This window comes from Equus asinus, chromosome 8, assembly GCF_041296235.1.
Source record: "Equus asinus isolate D_3611 breed Donkey chromosome 8, EquAss-T2T_v2, whole genome shotgun sequence".
NCBI lineage: Eukaryota > Metazoa > Chordata > Mammalia > Perissodactyla > Equidae > Equus > Equus asinus.
In genome coordinates this window covers 51,654,197-51,672,677 of record NC_091797.1, presented here as the reverse complement: position 1 = coordinate 51,672,677, position 18,481 = coordinate 51,654,197, and the positions used below count along the sequence as shown (strand labels likewise).

The window sequence follows — 18,481 nt, the reverse complement described above, 5'->3', positions numbered from 1 at the left end:
CAACTATGACTTAGATTTAACACCTACTGCCAAAGCTGATCCTTTCACAGATTCTCAAGAGTCCACAACTGAAGTGATTGCTAAGACTGGCTCATTTATATGATTATTTATCATCTAGGAACACCATAAAGAATGGGACATAGTTTTGATTCTCAAGGCATGTAAGTGTATCTCCTCAATATTTTCTAACCGGTTGAATCTCAGAACAGTAGTGGTTAAACATAATGCTCAAAAATAGTACTCTTCTCTATAACTACCTCCTGCAACATACATACAATATATACCCATTATAGACACACATATCCCACACATCAAACACACACACACACAAATTCAGATTCTAAGGCAAAAATCTCTACCTAAAGACATTATGCTGGATAACAAGTAATTGTGGGGAAAAAAGTCTTTCTCATCCCTGTAAAGCAATAACAAGGAGGACAGTAAATTTGTAAAAAAAAAAAAAAAGGAAGTATTTATGATTCACTTGTGAGAAAGGTATTTATAGGTCTTTTATAACAGCCTGTTATTATAATCGTAGAAGGTAAAGACTCACAAAAAGTTTAGAGATGATAATGATACTAAAAATCATCCTTCCTCTTTTTATTGTTGTTCTTTTTTCCTTTTTTTAAATGAAGGGGAAAAAACTGATGCTAAGGAATCATACAGGTGGTTATTGGTGAGCTGGGCCCAGAACTCAGGTCTCCTGGCTCTGAGTCCCTCCTGTCACATCTGAGTCCATCCTGTCACATCTTGCAGCGGAACTGTCTCTGCGAGCTGTCCCTAGCATTCAGAAGCTGATCTTTCTATACCAGATTCTGAAGCCAAACTATGCAAGGACTTAGAATCTGGAAAGGAAACTGAGTTGGAAAATATTGCTAGATAAAAAATGAACTAGGACACACAAAGTAAGCCTTCCAGACAGAGCGGAATTCTAATTGGAAGTAAAATTGCCTAAAAATAAACTAGGGAATGAGAAGACTTTGCTGTTCTAATTTAGAGCCATTAATAACAAAGACATAGACATTAAATAAATATATTGTTCATGTGCTGCGCTTGATTGAGCCACAGAAAGAGCTATGAATGAGGACATAAGGATGGAGTTGAGCCTGCTTTGTGTTTAATTGGACACTGTCTCTTTAATATAAAGAATGAGAAAATATCAAAACCTACCGTAATTATCTTAATACTAATAATAGAGTTGCTGTCTCTGTTTGGTGAGACCACAAATTCAATTAATTCCAGTGCTGCTTCCAGTAAGCTCTTTGTGAGTCTAAGGGGATTATTAACACAGCAAAGTTTAAAAGATTGAATCACAATAACAATTTCTTGCAAGATTTTTGAAGCTTCGAGCAGGTTTGCTTTCATGAAAATAATCATTTATTAGCCTAATGCAGGAGAAGGAGCAAGCTGGGAAGAGCGGGAGCAAAGGGATGAGGGATAAAAGGTAGGGAGAGGATTGACAGCCTCATTCTTATTTATATCTGCCAAGTGAAAGTCAATGACAATGGCAGGGTTTTTTTCCGGCTGATCCCAAAAGGACAAGTTCTATTCAGGATCCGTTTTGTAAGACCAGGATATTTGACAGGACTGAATAAGTTGTACACCATGTGTGCAACTGTAGGTACACTGACTCAATCAGTCTGCACACCTGGGCATGGAGATTAGACAAACGTGTCGAATATGCACACATGGTGTTGGTTGTGGTGCTGGTGGCAGCAATGAGGGGTCATTTCATAATCTGGGATTCAAGAAAATAGTGAAAATATTACTCGAGAAGACCCTCCAAAAAAAGTAGTAGTAAAGTCTCCATTGGTTTATTAAATGATTAGTTTAAGTCTAAATATTACAGGTATCATGGACAGAATACTCCCATTTAGTCAGGAATCAATACCGTATTCATGCATGGATGGCTAGAGGCAAATCTCATCCTTAGCTTGAGTCTTTATATATATATATTTACGATATTCTAGGTTTTCATACCTAAATTGAATGATCTGCTTCTCCTATTTCACAAGAAGCTATAGGGGCCGTTGTCATATTATGTGGTATAAAGGTTGTGCTATCCTTGCTATAAAATGCCTTCTTCAACTCATATTGTCACATTTCCTTCTCTTGGCCTTTGTGGGTGTACAGATCACGTTACCCTAGGTTGGAATAGGTTCTCTCTAGTACGAGTCTGAGCTATTTCTTTCTTCTTCTTTTTTTTTTTTTTTTACAGATTTTACTTTTCCTTTTTCTCCCCAAAGCCCCCCAGTACATAGTTGTATATTTTTAGTTGTGAGTCCTTCTAGTTGTGGCATGTGGGACGCTGCCTCAGCATGGCTTGATGAGCGGTGCCATGTCCGCGCCCAGGATCCGAACTGGTGAGACCCTGGGCCACCGAAGCGGAATGCACGAACTTAACCACTGGGCCACGGGGCCTGCCCCCTGAGCTATCTCTTGAACAATCTTGTCCCAATGCAGGTCTCATGCATGCCTTCACCATGGCTGATTGAGCTCACATAGTGACATAGTAACTGCCCAAGTCTCTCTTTTCTGGACGTGATAACTCCCCAGGTTTCACCACCAACACTGCCAATTTGCCTCATGCCTATTAGCCTAAGCTCAGAGTCAGGTGCTGCCTATGACATCTTTCTACCAGGCGAGCCCTTGTCTGCTCTGCTGGTCCCATGACTAGTTTGTTCTGATTTGTAGATGCCTGTGGGCTGATTGATCATCACACTGAAAGGGCTGGTCATTTCCTCCCCAAGTTAGGGACAGGACAGGCAGAGCCCGCAGGCAGAGAGTTATTAGAATGACCATTTCTTAAGTACAATCAAGCCCTTTCTTTCTTTTTTTTTTCCTGCTTCCCCAAGACTCCTTTGCATATCTATCTGGGATGAAAGTGGTGCCTTGGGCACTTCAAAGATCCTCTGAAGGAAAAGCAGGGGGCCTTTGAAAATCCTGTTGCTCCACCCTCCACTCTGCCCAGTACTGTGGGTGACACAGACTCACTGATGTCCTGTTTCACTTCCATCAAGTCTGGCTTTCTTCCTGGAGTGAAATAGTCATGGGGCTGGGTGGGTTGGCTCAAGGGAGTAGGGAAGCAGTTTTTTTACTTCGTCCTTATTTTGAGTCATAGGAAGGGGAATGGGGTTTAAAAATACCCATTATCCCTAGTAACAGAGAAATATTACATTCTGGTAAGTTTGTAACAGTGAGAGGAGAAAATAAACGTGGAGGTCATAGGAAAACGGACTTCTTGGGTCTTGAGCCTAGCAGTTAGATCAGCTTGGTCTTCCAGGCAGTGGGGTTTCTGCTGGCTTCCCTTAGCATAATCAGATTTTATCACTACAATTCTTTTCTGGTTCTCAGAATCAGCACCGAGAGGGATGATTTCTTTCATTGCCGGGTGAGTTCCCTGTTTTCATCACGAGATGAATATAAGAGCATTTTCAGCATCTCCTGCCTATTGTTCTTTCAAGATCTTAAAAAGAGAAGAGGGGAGAAATAAAAAATCAGAAGCGGAAGTGACTCTGGGCATCCCCAGGGGGTGCTCTCCCACAGAAGGTGGTCCCACGGACAGTGCTATCAAAGAGGTAATCTTCTCCAGGTCCTGAATTCTACAGGTCCTGGGGTTGAAAAGAGCCCGGAATCATGATTCTTAGGAGAAATGTGGTCATCGAAAGTGTGCAGTGGGCAGGAGAAACCTATGACACTATGTGAGAAATAAAGTCAAGAGGTAGAGAATTGAAGCCAGAACTGCTCAGATAATTCCTGAAATCCACCCTCAACAAAAACATTACTGAGAATGACTGACTACCCAGCACTTTTGCACCTGGTCGTGAGACGGGGCTGCTCCCATTGAGCCGGGAAAATAAATAACCTGGACTTTGGGGTGGAAGAGAAGTTGTCTGCTTGTCTCCTGCTGAGTTAGTGATTCAGTGTCTAGGGAGACGGGATAGAGTCTGGGAGAGAGGAAGAGTGCTGAAGAGGAAGGGGTGCCAAGGAGATGTTTCTGGCGATGGAGCAGCTGGCATCCTGCTCTCATTGAGATTGGCTGGCCCAGGAGGATCCTAATTACTGTACAACTGCTGCCTCCATAATCACTGTGACAGGAGCAGTGTGGGCCGGAAGAAGATGTGAGATGGAGCTGGTGGATGCTGAAGAGGATATTGGAATCACTGTTTCTTGCCCCAGCTTCAAACAGGAGGCCGTTGCCAGCTGCCTGCTAACGCTGAACCAGCTGCCACCAAGAAAAGGGCCAGCCCCTTCCTGCCTCATCTCCAGGGGATGCACCAGCCCCAGCCTGCAGGTCTTTCTCTGTGCCCTCTGGCCAGAAGGAGTGGGCAGGTTGCCCAGTAGGCCTTTAGGATAGTTCTCGTTATGGGAGACCAGAGGGGGAATTCGAAAGTATAGTGAGGGGTTCAGAGAGAGCCAGGCGGGGAAATGAAGCTAGATTAAAAAACAATGACACAAGAGACTTCTGTGGAATTATCCTCAAATCAAAGAAAAGAACTATGAAATTTATCATTTGGGGATATTGGTTAGGTCATCTCCTCAATTCAAGTAATCAAGGAAAAATAAAACTATTTTACCCTTCCTCATGACTTATGCTTCATGTGAGACAGTTTTTACCCCCCTTTGGATAAATCCCCAGATTTATCCTGGGAATCCATGGGTGGACAGTCTCTCGGGTGATAAGACAAATAGTAGACTGAGGCCAATTTTCCAATAAAATGTGAGAATTAGCTGAGAGCTTCCGTCTGTTTGAAGGGAAATTCAGAAATAAACCAGGGGCGCTAGAACCAGGGTGAAAGGGGCATGAGATTGGATGAGGAGGGCTGCAGCTTTGCGGAAGGATGTATTTGGAGAAGATATGTATGGAGAAGGATGCTTTGATTTGCATATTGGTTGCCTGGCTCTCAGGAAAACACCAAGACTGGCTATTTACAGGGACTTCTGATGAGGCTCTGGTATCCTCTGCAAGTCTTTTATAGGGCTGTCTGACTTCTGACACCACAGAAACTTCTGAAAGAAGAAAAGGCATCCTGGATTTGTTGCCTGATTTTGTACCCCTCAGGAGATGGGTGACTGGCTACAACATAGTGCTTGACTTCTGGAAATCCCACTTGCCATGTTTATACTTAGACTGGGATCATTGGGAGAGAAATCTTGTGGAGTCCCAGAATTTAATGTTTTTTTTATTCTATTTTTTTCATTCCCCTTTAATCAGGATAGCGTTAGTTTTACTGGCCTCTGCTCCAATGCATTACACAATCACAGCATTCTCTATTATGTTGTACCTTGGGTTCCCATGTGAAGCCAGTCACCCTCATATAGTCTTTTGAGGATTTATCTCTAGATTATGGCTCCTTTTCAGTTACTTCACAAGATAGTAGGACAATATTGAGAGTGGTAAAATTGGGAGGCGAAGATGTTAACATCCTAGTTTTTTGTATAAAAAGCCACAATGAAATAAACCTGGCTTTTGGGGCACAAACTTTTGTTCCCTAGGCTCTTCTGTTAAAGTCCCTCCAAATCCTTTTAGCTTGGCTTATGACTCTGAATGTGATTCTAATAACCATTCCCCTGAAAAGCATCTCTCACATGTTATCATGAGAGATTGCAATCTCACCATGAACTTTCAGTTGATCGTTTTGCTGAGAGCCTTTGGAAGAAACTGTGACTTGAATCTCTTTGCTCCAGTTCTGGGAGTGTGGTAGTAGCCCCTGGTCTTTGACATTCTCAGTAACCGTAAGAGAGAATTTGGGATTTTGACAGGGAGGTGGAATTGGGATTTGGAAAAGGGTAGAGCTACTATTTTAAGATACTATCACCACTGTAACATTTCCTCTGTGTTCCAGCTCTAAAAGTCACAGAGTCATTAGAGTGGTGATATGCTAGACAAATTGGGCATAGTTTAACTGGAACATGTTTAGCTGTGAGGCAGTGGTTTTTCTCTTAGATGACAACCCAAGCATAAAATCTCAGGAAGACAAGAATACGATGAGTGTTGGCATTTTAATGAATATACATTTGGAAATATAATTAGAATCATGTATTTGGGAGTCAAAGATTAATTAGTGGAGTAAATGACACAATATATCAATATATAGATTATGGCTGGTTCCAATGCATCATAAATCAGTTACTAAATGTTCACATATGGAATCACTTATGGCACTTTGAGTAGGCAGAAGGGAAACCATGCAGCCTGGACAGTCTGCTGTTAACATACACCATTAGAAAGTATATGGTCTTTCTCCCTCTGGGTCCTAGAATCTCCCCACTTCCACCCCTGCTCTGTGTGGTTTCAGCATTGGGCAGTAAGGTTGGGGTTGAGGGTAGAGGAAGAGGTCTCTTGGTTTCCCAGCTTCACATTTGGGTACTTTTAGGCTGGCTCATTTCCCTGTAACTTCAAAACTGTCTTCCATCTAGGCTAAATAAATTAAATACAAAGTTATATGATGCATGCAAAAGAATTAAATCGAACCTTTACCTAACATCATATCCAAAAATTAACTCAAAATGGATCAAAGACCTAAATGTTAAGACCTTAAACTATAAAACTCTTAGATGAAAACATAGAACAAAATCTTTATGACGTTGGATTTGACAATGATTTCTTAGGTTGATGCCAAAGGCATAGGTGACAAAAAACCAAATAGACAAATTAGACATTACGGAAATTAGAAAGATTTTTCCATCAAAAGACAATGTCAATGGAGTAAAAAGACAACCCCCAGAATGGGAGAAAATATTTGCAAGCGATATGTCTGATAACGGATTAATATCCAGAACTCCTAAAACTCAACAACAAAAGAACAAACAACCCAATTTTAAAGATGGGCAAAGAAGTTTAACAGACATTTCTCCAAGAAGACATACAAACGGTCAATAAACACATAAAATGACACTCAACCTCACTAATCGTTAGAGAAATGCAAGTCAAAACCACTATGAGATACCACTTCACACCCATTAGAATGGCTACTAATAAAAACTCCGAAAATGAAAAGTGTTGGGGAGGATATAGAGAAATTGGAACCGTTGTGTACTGTTGGTGGGAATGTAAAGTGGTACAGCCACTGTAGAAAACAGTACAGCATTTCCTCAAAAAATTAAAAATAGGCTTACCATATGATCCAGCAATTCCACTTCTGGGTATGTACCCCTGAAATTGAAAGCAGGATCTTGAATAGGTATTTGTATACCCATGTTCAGAGTAGCGTTATTCACAATAGCTAAAATGTGGAAGCAGCCCAATGTCCATTGACAGATGAATCAAGAAGCAAAATGTGGTATATACAATAAAATATTATTCAGCCTTCAAAAAGAAGGAAATTCTGACATGTGCTACAACCTGGATGAAACTTGAGGACATTATGCTAAGTGAAATAAGCCAGTCACTAGAAGACAAATACTGAATGATTCCACTTATATGAGGTATTTAGAGTATTCAAAATCATAGCGATAGAAAGTAGAATGGTGGCTGCCAGGGGCTGGGGGGAGGGAGAAATGAGAAGTTATTGTTTAATAGATAGAGGGTTTCAGTTTCATAAGGTGAAGAGAATTATGGAGACAGATGGTGGTGATGGCTGCACAACATCATGAATGTATTTAATACCGCTGGAATGTATGCTTAAAAATGGTTAATATGGTAAATTGTATGTTATGCATATTTTACCGCAATAAAAAAATTGGAAAAAAACGTGATTATTTACTATGTTGTCTGTTGGTACTCTAATTGTCTTTGTACACACGTTTTTATCACTTGATCAAATAGTTGATTTAACTTGGGGTTAACTTGGCATTTATAAAATCTAAGTGCTAAGTAATAGGTGAGGTTATGTAAATTAGTGTGCATATAAGTGGATTAATATATTGACATTACTAATTATGTTTATGAATGGGAAACCACTCATTATATAATGTTAAGTACCAGGATCAGAACACAAAACTATGTACTGTGGTGACGTCATATCTGTAAAAATATGCAGAGAAAATAAACTCGTAGGAAATATGACACAATGTAAACAGTGGGTATCTGTTGGTAGTCAGTTTGCAGGTAATTTTTCTTTTCTGTAAAACACTTTCTACAATAAACATATGCCATTTATATAATCAGAAAAATATTTTTATAATAAAATATAGTCGTAAAGTGGATATTTTATATTTAGATAGCACTGGATATGTGTCTCCTTTAGACTTGATCGAAGAATTGCTTGAATATACCTGAATAAAATCTGGGAATCTGGCTCCTGATCAGGAACACAACACTATTATGAAATAGTTTCTAAAGAAAAATAAAATCTGTCTTACAATATTTTGACTTCCAGTGCCTTTTGCAGACACATAATCTGCCGTGAATTGGAGGCCTGCCAGCTGGGGCAATACAGCTTAACAAATGAGGTTTATAAGCCTTTCTTCAGTTCATATCGGTAGCATTTTCTTACTGAGATGTAAATACCACAGCTGGTGAAGTGGCAACATTAATTAGCATTGTGAAGTGTGTTGGATAAGAAAGAAGAATCCCTGGAACTGTCATGAGCTATAACTTCAGGTAAAAAGCAAGTATAAAGGTAAGTAATGCTGTTTCCTCCATTCTTTGAGAAGCTAGTATTAGCTGGGTCATATTTGTAAAGGAGAAAAAAATCTGGCTTTAAGAGCTGAGCACAGAATTACTTTTATGGAAGCTTCCACTGTTTGGCTTGATATCCGCGTTGACCATTTTGGTTGGGGAAAGAAAGCCCTTATGGCTCAGATAGTATGAGTGAGAGAACTCTTAGCTGAATGACTCTGAATGAGAATTGAATAGGACATTTGCAGTATAGGGGCAAGTGAGGTAGAGAGGAGGGAAAAGGAGGAGGGGGAGGTTAAATGTGTGCGTGTGTGTGTTTTGGGAGGGGTGGTTTAGCGGTGGAGAGAGTCTTAATAAAAGGCAGGAAAAATTCTGCAGTGACAGTGGAGTGATGGCCGTGGATGATAGCTGCAGAGCTTTTAAGAAGTGGTACAGAAGTCTTTCCTCTGTTGATCTGTGTTACATTGTAACTAGGCATCCCGTCTCCTCAGCCAACATTACCTTGGATTTTTAGTGAAGAGTGTACTGCATCCCATGGCCATGTATGAGTAGTCTTTTTGGAAAATCAAGAAGGAGCTATAGGGGCGGCCTGGTGGTGTAGCGGTTAAGTGCCCATGTTCCGCTTTGGCGGCCCGGGGTTCCCCAGTTCAGACCCCGGGTTCGGACATGGCACCGCTTGGCAAGCCATGCTATGGTAGGTGTCCCACATATAAAGTAGCAGAAGATGGGCATGGATGTTAGCTTAGGGCCAGTCTTCCTCAGCAAAAAGAGGAGAATTTGCAGCAGATGTTAGCTCACGGCTAATCTTCCTCAAACAAAAAGAAAAAAAGAAGAAGGAGCTATATTCCATGAATGGGTTGACACAAAGAGGACAGAAGAGAATGACCACAGGAAGAGAAGAGAGAGACATCATTAGAATTTCAGCAGAGAATTGGAACTAAACACGTCAAGGTAACACATAAGTCTCCCAAGAATCCTCAGGAATATTGAGAGGCATGCTGGGCTACCCATTGTGGTTACAATGAAATTTGAGATCAGAATCTCAAAGGCAGGGTCACCCCAGCTGGCATATGTGTTACATTTGCACTTTACAGAGGCAGATATTTAATAGTTAACACTTTCAGATTGATTTGTTGATTTTTGGTTAACTAAATGCCTAGCCCAGGAAATGCTCAGTCCAACGTTTGGATTTTTATCAGTTCACAGGTTTAGTCTTTCCCTGTTTATTTTAAGCAATACAATTTGTAGTTGAGATTTGCAATTGTCAATTATCTGTTCTCCTGCCAATATTTAAAAAAATAGGCATGGGAAGAAAATAACCATAAAGACGTTTAATCAGTTACTAGAACGGGGTTTATTTCTCCCTACTGGGTCATGTTTTCCAAAAAGTCTTCAGAGACTTTAAGCTGATTAATATTTGTCATGTCAAAAGCACATAATTGCAATTCAGCCCATTAGTATGCCCATAGTCTTATGGCACAGGGCAGAGCAATCAATTTATCACTAAAATTTCATTTGTTTATTACCCAAACAAAAGAGCAGGATTGGAAATTACAGCAATGCTGTTAGTAGTGATTTTTTGGTGGCTTTTATTTTTCCTTAGTAATTGAAGTGTTGGATCCAGGATTGTTCTACTTGTGAGGGCCAAATCTGTGAGCATTACAATGGAGCACATCCTGACTATCAGTTATTAATCAAGGTATTCAAAAGTGAGGGTGAGAGACCTAAGTTTGTATAGTTCGATTTTTTTATTCATGAGTTCAGAGGGCTTTCTTTTTTTAGATGCCTTTTTCATTTTCCACTCTGTTTTTTATTGGATGATCTCATTTTATTGGGACCAACAAGGAAAAATGAGTATGCAGGGATTATCGGTGCTTAAAAAGGCACATTTATGGAAGTGCAATTTCAGGTTGAAGTATTATTAGAAAACTAAATATGGCATACTAAAAAAGCAGTAGAAAGTAGGAGATTTGGCTTTTAGTTTATGCTTTATGTCTTGCAAACTCGGGGATGTTAGGCAAGTCACTTAGTTTTTCAACTCCTCATTATCTAATTTACTGGATGGGGATAATAATACATGGCCTACCTGAAGACACAGGATTGAACTAAATGATCACCTGCCTGCCCAAGCTGTATAGCACTTTTCTACTATAGCCCCTTACTCTATTTTTCTTCATAGCATTTATCACTATCTGATCTTTTACTATATTTATGCTTATCTTTTTATTTTCTATTTATCCAAAAAGAAAGTAAGCTTCATGAAAACAGGATTCTCTCTGTGTTATTGCCAGTGCTAGGGCAGTGACTGGCACATAGTGTTTGATCAATAAATATTTGTTGAAAAGATGAATTCCAGCTGGAAGACCTGAGATGATAGAATGTGAGGCAGCACGGTGGTTAAGCTCTGTTGTCAAGATGCCGTGGTTCAAATCTCAGCCCCACCACTTTCTGGCTTTGTGAGCTGAGACAAGTCAATCAGCTGCTTAGGGCTTCAGTTTCATCTTTTGTCATGGGTGAAATGGGCCCTAGTAACAGTACCTAACTCTGAGTTGTTATGAAAATAGATAAGATAATTCATGAGCACAGGGTCTGAGTTTATGATCAGTTGTTGCTGTGAGTTTCTGGATTCATAAAGCATGGACTCAGCTTTTCCTAGCTAGAGTGAAAAAATTAGATGATGTCATAGTAAAGACTTACCATGACAAAGATTTGTTGTTGTCTCATAACAAATGCTATCTCCTGGTAATCCAGGTTTTGAGGTGCAGTTATGTTTGCCGCGTTTATACTTTTGAGAGGGGAGGAGTGCAGGCTGAGCAGAGAGTCTTTGACAGAGTGACTTTTTGTTACTACCTTATTGTATTGATTAAAGTGACAATAGTTGTGCATGGTTAACACGACAATTAGGACAGTGGTGAGCCAAGCTGCAGTGGTTGGTGAATTACTCTGGAGTCCAAGGGCTATGAGGAGCCCAAATGGGATCACTATCCAGGCAGCAATGAAGGTGTTGTTGTTGCTGGGGCCACAGGCTAATAGGGGAAGAGGACAAAGCAAGGCGGCCCCAGGACTTAGCAGGATCAGATTGTACCTCTGCTCAGACCCGAACCTGTTCCACTGCTGCCTTAGAGCCGCAGAAACCCTGACAGCTGAAGGAGATTAGGGATGAGGAGTAAGAAAGGAAGGAAGCTAACATTTACTTAGCATCCTCTGCTTGCCAGGCACTGTTAATCATTTAAAAAGTTGTTGTCTCGTTTAGTCTTTATAATAACCCTTGAAATGAGTGTTTTATTTATTTAGTAGTTAAAGACCTAAAGCTGAGGAAGTTTAAATAACTCATTCAAGGTCAATAGCAAGTAAAGGATGGTCCACAAATTCAAATTTAGATCTCGCTGACTCCAAAGCCTTCAGGTTGGAAATCTGACCTTCAGAGAAAGAGTCAGGGCTTGGATGAGCTCTGCAGTTGGATCTAAGAAACACATGTGGAGCACTAGCAGCAAAAGGGGGTGCTGAGTCAGCTGCCTCCTCAGGTGGCTCTTACATGTTTCAGTCCAGCTCAACATCTAAACTGGAGAGAGCCTAAGGTAGAACCGTATAGGGTGATGGAGAAGCAGACTTTTGGGAACCAGGGAAGCCTTCCCTGACCCCTGCAGGCCCCTCACTCCCCCAGACTATGCTGATTTATGTGTTCTTCCACACATCGTTTGTGAGTGTAACTTGCTCTGTACCTGACACGTTGTTTTCCACCTCTCCTCTTATCTGTCTGCCTTCTGCTCCAGTATGTGTTCTCCTCAAGTGCCAGGAGAGTAGCTCAGTCATCATTTTGTCCTTAATACCCACTACACTGCCTGTCACATAGCTGGTGCTTATGGCTGCTGCAGAGTTGACTAAGGGCTATAGATGGGAATAATAGTTGGAATTGGGCTTGAGAATAGCAGCAGCTCATGCCCTACTTCTTCTATAATGACTCTGTTTTAACAGCTTTTGTTCCATGACCTTCTCTCCTCCTGCCCCCTACCCTTCTTGCCTGTAGACAAGAATAAAATTGGCAACAATGGTTCCAGAAGCAAGGTCACTGTTTTCCCTGCTTGAGAGTATACGAAGAAAGCAGTGGAGGTAGTAGACCCAGGACTGTTCTGTATCACAGTTAGACTGTTTTGGACAAGGCCAAGAGGTATGTGTAAAATACAAATGGTTTGCCAGAGTTGGAAAATATCATGAAGTTGCTGACTTGGGAGATGCAGGGTATATAAGAGAGCACACCCAGCAAGCATGGGAAGGAAATAGACTTCTGCCTTGAGGTTGGCTCTTATAGCATTCTCTTTGGTTAAGCATCATGTTTTAATTGACTGTTACCAATTTTTATGTGTATAATATAAACATAAGCTTAGAAGCCCTGAAGTTTAGATTAGGGAGGCAGTTTAGCGGAGTAGTTATGAACATCGACTCTGGATCCAGTCTGCGTTTCAACATGGTTCCATCACTTTCTGACTCTGCTTGACTTTGATAAATTTACCTAAATTCTGTACCTCGGTTTCCTCATCTGTAAAATGGCAATGCTCGGAGGACTAAATGAGTTAATACATACGATACACCTAGAAACATGCCCGGGACTTAGGAAGCATTATTGAGTGTGTTATTATTATTATAATGGGATCTTCAAACCTTTGCAGCAATGTTGTAATGTGGATTTTAGAGCTTTGAGGATATGTCTGCCAAACTAGATATATTGAAGCCCATTGTACACTTCGGTTTCCAGTACTAAAGAATGGAAAAAGCAAATGACTAATAAATAACTTAGTGTGGTGAAACAATCACTAGACTCCACTAGATTTGGAGTTGAACATCTTAACATCATTGCAGTGCAATCTTGGAAAATCCCTTCAGCCCCAGGTCTCAATTTTCTTTTCTTTTCTTTAAAATGAAAGAGTTGAATTAGATCTGGGATGGCAAGTAAGTGCAAGCAAGCTGCTAATCCAACCTCTTGTGACCATGAAAAGCATGGCTAATGGTTATCAGCACACTTTCCTGCTGCTCATAATTTGGCTCAACACTGCTGGCCAGGAAGCCGTTGCCAGTTGATTCGTGCTGGCCAATAACAAAAAAACGATTTCCCAATCGTAGCATCGTATGCTCTTGAAGGTCCCTTCCAGCGCTATACTTCTGTGATTTGATTTAATGACTCAGAAGTGAATGAATGTGTTAGAAGTTGAGTTTTGTAGATTTAATATAGCTGGCATTTGGAACTTTCCAAGAGGCCAAAGGATTCAGGGAAATTGGAGAGCTTTCTTCACAGTCTGGACAAGAAAATATTCCCTGACTGCTTACCATGATCCTTATGTTTCAAAGGGAAATGTTGAGAGGTAAAGAAAGACCCAGTAAGGAGGAAGTCTGGGTGATGGAAATTCTTTCTTCCTGATATTGCCCAAACCTGCTTTTTGGAAGGCTTTCCTATGACTCATAGGAATGGTGCAGGTGTTTTGTCCTTGTAACCCTGAAGATGTTGGAGTATACTAATGGTAGATTTTGAGGCATTTAAACTGGAGAGCTTCCCAAGAATAGGGATGGTTTCTGATTTATGAGTTGAAAGCAAATTTACACAGGGGCGTAATCAGAGGCGAACCACCTTTTCTGGTTTCTGTATGTGCTGTCTACAGATGTTTTGATCAGACATGTTTGACCAGAAATTGAGTACCTTGCTAAGCCAGGCTTTGTGACAAGGTCTCCTTTATTCAGAGTTCAGAATTCAAGCCTATTTGTATAAACCAATTTCAGAAACATGGTGATGTGGACGTCCTTCAGAGAGTGGCGCTCATTTTGAGGGCTTTGGTGCCGAGTTCCGCTCTCCCCCTCTTGGCACCGGGATTTTATATTTACTCTGGTATTGGACAACTCTGGAGCATCCGTTTCCATTCCTATAATGTTTGAGCTGACAGTTTCTTTTTATCTGAGACTGGTAGACAGAATATCTCAGAAATTAAGCATCGTAGTACCAGAGAAGTCATTGTTTTGACAATGTCAGGTAGGAAGATTTTTGAACATCTGGACTACCTCCTTACCAGATCTTATTTTAATCAGTTGAAAGCTTTCTTCTGGTGTCCTGAGAGTAAGATTGCTACATACATGGAAAATTGACTAAATTTGCTTACTCGTAACAGGATAAAGCACTAATTTCAGCTCTCTACTGACCCAGAGAGAAATGTTTTGTGAGAGCTCTGGGTCTACAGTTCAATGTGCGTGAAGAACGAACTGCCCCATTACAAAGCCCTTGACTCTGCCCTGTGAGGGCAGCGAGTGGAAGGCCTTTGTTACTGAGATCAATGGTATTCTTTTTTGTTTTGAAGTTTCGATCATAACTTCATGGACTGCAAAGAAAGTCCTCATGCTTGTATTATTTATAACATTTGTGGCTCCGCCTTTTCTTTGGCAAATCTGTAAAAACCAGCTTTCTCTATACGAACCTGGAAAATGCAAAGAACTCTTTTGCTGGGAAGTGCTGGTACTTCTGGAACAGTTTTGAGCTTTCTTGAAAGTTTTATATTTTTTATGCCTCTCAATTTTGATTTAAAGAAAAATCGGAAACTCCTTTCCCTTTGTGGTTCTTTGAGGCAGTAGGTGAAACTAGAGCCAAAAAAATGGTAGCAGGAGAAAAGGATAAAGTAAACCAGCTATTGGGTGGTGAGGATGTTAGATTAGGGTAAGTGAAGTGTGTCTTTGGCTCTTGTAGTTCCACCAGGATTGTAAACAATTTCCCCTCCCTCCCATCTGTTAGCATTCTTATATGTCCCTGTCATTAAATTCGTTAGAACTTTGCCTAGGAAAAGCAAAGGTACCACTTAGGAACCTGATCTTCTCACCTGCTCTCAGTGGGAAGTCACTGGTTTATCTTAACGTGCCTCCTTGTTTGGACGACTGTCTACTCTATCCTTCTGAAATCACTCTATGAGCAGCTGATTACCTGCCATGATAATCACAGGGGCAGCTAACATTACCTGAGCACTTGTACGGGTTAGGTGCTGTGCAGGCATACTGTGTACTTCCTCATTTAGTCCCGCAACATCCTTATGCATTTGGTGTGACTGTCATTCCCATCTTATAGACAGGGCATCTGAGGCTTAGGCTAGTCAAATGATTCAAGTTACCTGGGCTCATGCGGCCAACACGTGCAGGAGTGGAATTTGCAATCTACAGGCCATGCCCTTAGCCAACTTGCTATCAATAGTTTTCTAGCATTTTTCTGATGACAGCATTTGACGAGGGTTGTTTGATGACACAGTCAGTGGAATATCATAACTGATAAGAGATACGGAGATGGCTTAATGTTTCTTTGGTTTGGCCTATAACGTCTTGGATCCCATTTGCTTGGGCCTTTGCTTCCTCTTCTATTTGATTATATCTTGAAAGCAATGGGTTCTCCTCTCAAGTATGATAAGAAATCTGAGAAGGAAGCAACCTGGGAGAAGAAAGGGAACCATTACAGATTGACAGCTAGGATGGAAATGACAACACAGAGGTGTCCCTAAAGTCTCGTCGCTAGTGTTATCCTCCAGAGAGAAACTTTGATACTCAGCATCAAGAGTTCAACCCTCTTCCTCATTTCACATATTGCGCATATAATTTGTGCGGGGATTACAACCTGAATCTTCTTACGTACCTCTAGTTTCTGACACAGCAGCAGCCTTTGAATCACTGAGTGTTTTTTCCCTGCTGCTTAATCTCCGGAGCAGCCGATTTATAGACAGGAGGAGTTTTTGCTTTATCTGTTCCAACCACACTCCCACTTTATGCCTTGGTATCAGGAAGCAGCTTTGACTTTCTCTTGCTCGGTGTGGGTTTGCCAATGTGTGTGCACTTCTGTGTGTGTGCATCTGGATATTCCTGACGATGCCAGAAACATAGTGGACAAGTGTGGGAGGGTGAGGACCTTTATTGTGTAACAAACCGAAGGCACCAAGGAGGCTGCGTTTGTTGTGAGTTAAAAGGTTTATACAAAGATTTTCTCAGTAATGTCTAAGTTTTTAATAGGGTAATTAATCTTTCTAAGTGTTAGTGCCAGATTATGGGATCAGCTATTATCCCTGGCTGCAGAGTAATCCTTTGTGTGTTGCTATGAGCAGGACTAAGTGAAGAGAATACTCAGGTTGCCAAACAAAGATATGGCTGCAGTGAGCTTGTTTAGGTTTTTAAATGCATTTTCTGGTGCAGTTAAAAGAACCCATGTTTCCGTGGGACTATCACTGCCCTTTAATAGCCACTGAGTTGAGGAGAAAGGCAGAGAAATAAATATACGTGCTTTGTGGCTTTCTATGCCTTAACAACCAATTATTGTTATTTTAAAAATAATGACAGGCACATTCATTGGAGACCTTATTTTAAGCCGGAAAATACAATTTCACAGAAAGAAAGACCTGCGGGAATAAGGGCAAAAGGTTTTCATCTAATTCCAGAAGTTCTGCCTCTTTTTCTTTCCTTAATTGAAGTTTAATGAGAATAGCCAAACAATTCAGCAAGTTCACAAAACTCGAAGGGAAAACACAGCAGCTAATGAGACTTGGCTACAACCTTTAAGCAAAATTGATTGTTTAATATAGCCTATCAAAATATTGATTACAAATAGATAGCTTGTTTCTGTGCAGTTTCTACATATACATATATATGAAAGACAAAAGTTCAGAACATACGGTACCATGTGAAAATCCTGCAGGTATAATGATTGTGTTGCAATCCAGTCAATGGCCTCTTCTCTGGCTTTGCTTAACCTTCCTCTTAGCTGTGATGAGGGTTTCAGCTCTGGCTGTCTAAATGAAGCAGTTATTCAGAACTATATGTCTATTGGTTTGGCAATTGATTGTGGTTAACACTTGTTTTCCCTAAACTGCTCCAACTATTTTGTTTACATGAGCTCTTGTAATTCTCAACTGCTAGTGTCAGTTCTCTGGTAGAAGTGATTTCTCCCTTGAATTGTAACTTCTTCCCTCTCCGTAGGGCTCCAGTCTTTGTGCTGGCTTTGCTGTTATGATTGGTGGCTTACCATAGGAAGGGTCACTGGGTTTGTTCTTTCTTGAATCATGCCTGTATTTTGGCATTAAATTGTACTTACGTTCGAGATCCACCAGAGAATGTTCGTGGGTGGTGGGGAGACATTCTGTAATTTGTTTTTCTTTTATACAGAAGTGGTACAAGAATGACTTAAGCAAGATGTAGCCAGGATTCTCCTGTGTAGGGCAGAGCAATGTCTTTTATGGAGACTTTTAAGGAGGGAGGAAGAACTTAGGCTGGGTGTTCTGGTGATCTTAAAGCCACTTCAGTGCTTTTTCTATATCTAAAGCAGTTATATAGTTATATCATTCTCTCTCTAGATGCCAAACTTCCAGCACTTGAGCTGACAGGAGGAAGGCGAGCAGAGAACAGAGAAGTGTTCGTGAAAGTAAGATGCTGATCAGGATGCATGTGAATATCAATCAGCCTGCATGCCAAAAAATGGTTCATGCAGCAGCTTGGGCTGGGGTGCATGCCAGTGTCGCCCCCATATATTAGGTGATGCTTGCACATAACATTCCCAGACGGCTGCTACTGTTGGAGAATATTACCCAAGGATGGTCATGGTATTATTCAGTGAAGGTCAAATAAGACGTTGTGTTTCCCAGCCAAAGGGATTTAAAATGCTCTTTGCATTGTTAGTCCATGCAGAATACTGGTCATGGTGGAGGAGGGATGAATCAGGATATCACATGTAAAAGTGAGTGAGAGAGCTGCAGCATCAAGCAGTTATTCCTATTAATGAACAAAGACAGCAGTCAATATTTTGCATATTTAGCACATTTTTTCACAGCCTATTGATGGGAGAAAAACATCCTGGAAAAATCAATTAATAAAGACTCATGATTTAAAACGAATGTTTAGTCTTTGTGGTGAAAAGCCTGA

The 18,481-nt window shown here is 40.7% G+C and overlaps 1 protein-coding gene across 10 annotated transcripts in view; it reads left to right on the top strand.

Annotated features, from left to right (window-relative positions):
• The window catches only part of RNF144B (ring finger protein 144B), a 306,085-nt gene extending 287,604 nt beyond the window's left edge, over positions 1-18,481 (top strand). For 9 of the 10 annotated variants that reach the window (XM_070515596.1, XM_070515588.1, XM_070515584.1 and 6 more), the window contains one exon: positions 1-18,481. This exon is cut by the window's left edge. The gene's annotated coding sequence lies outside the window, so the exon portion shown is untranslated. The other variant, XM_070515592.1, reaches the window with a different exon arrangement.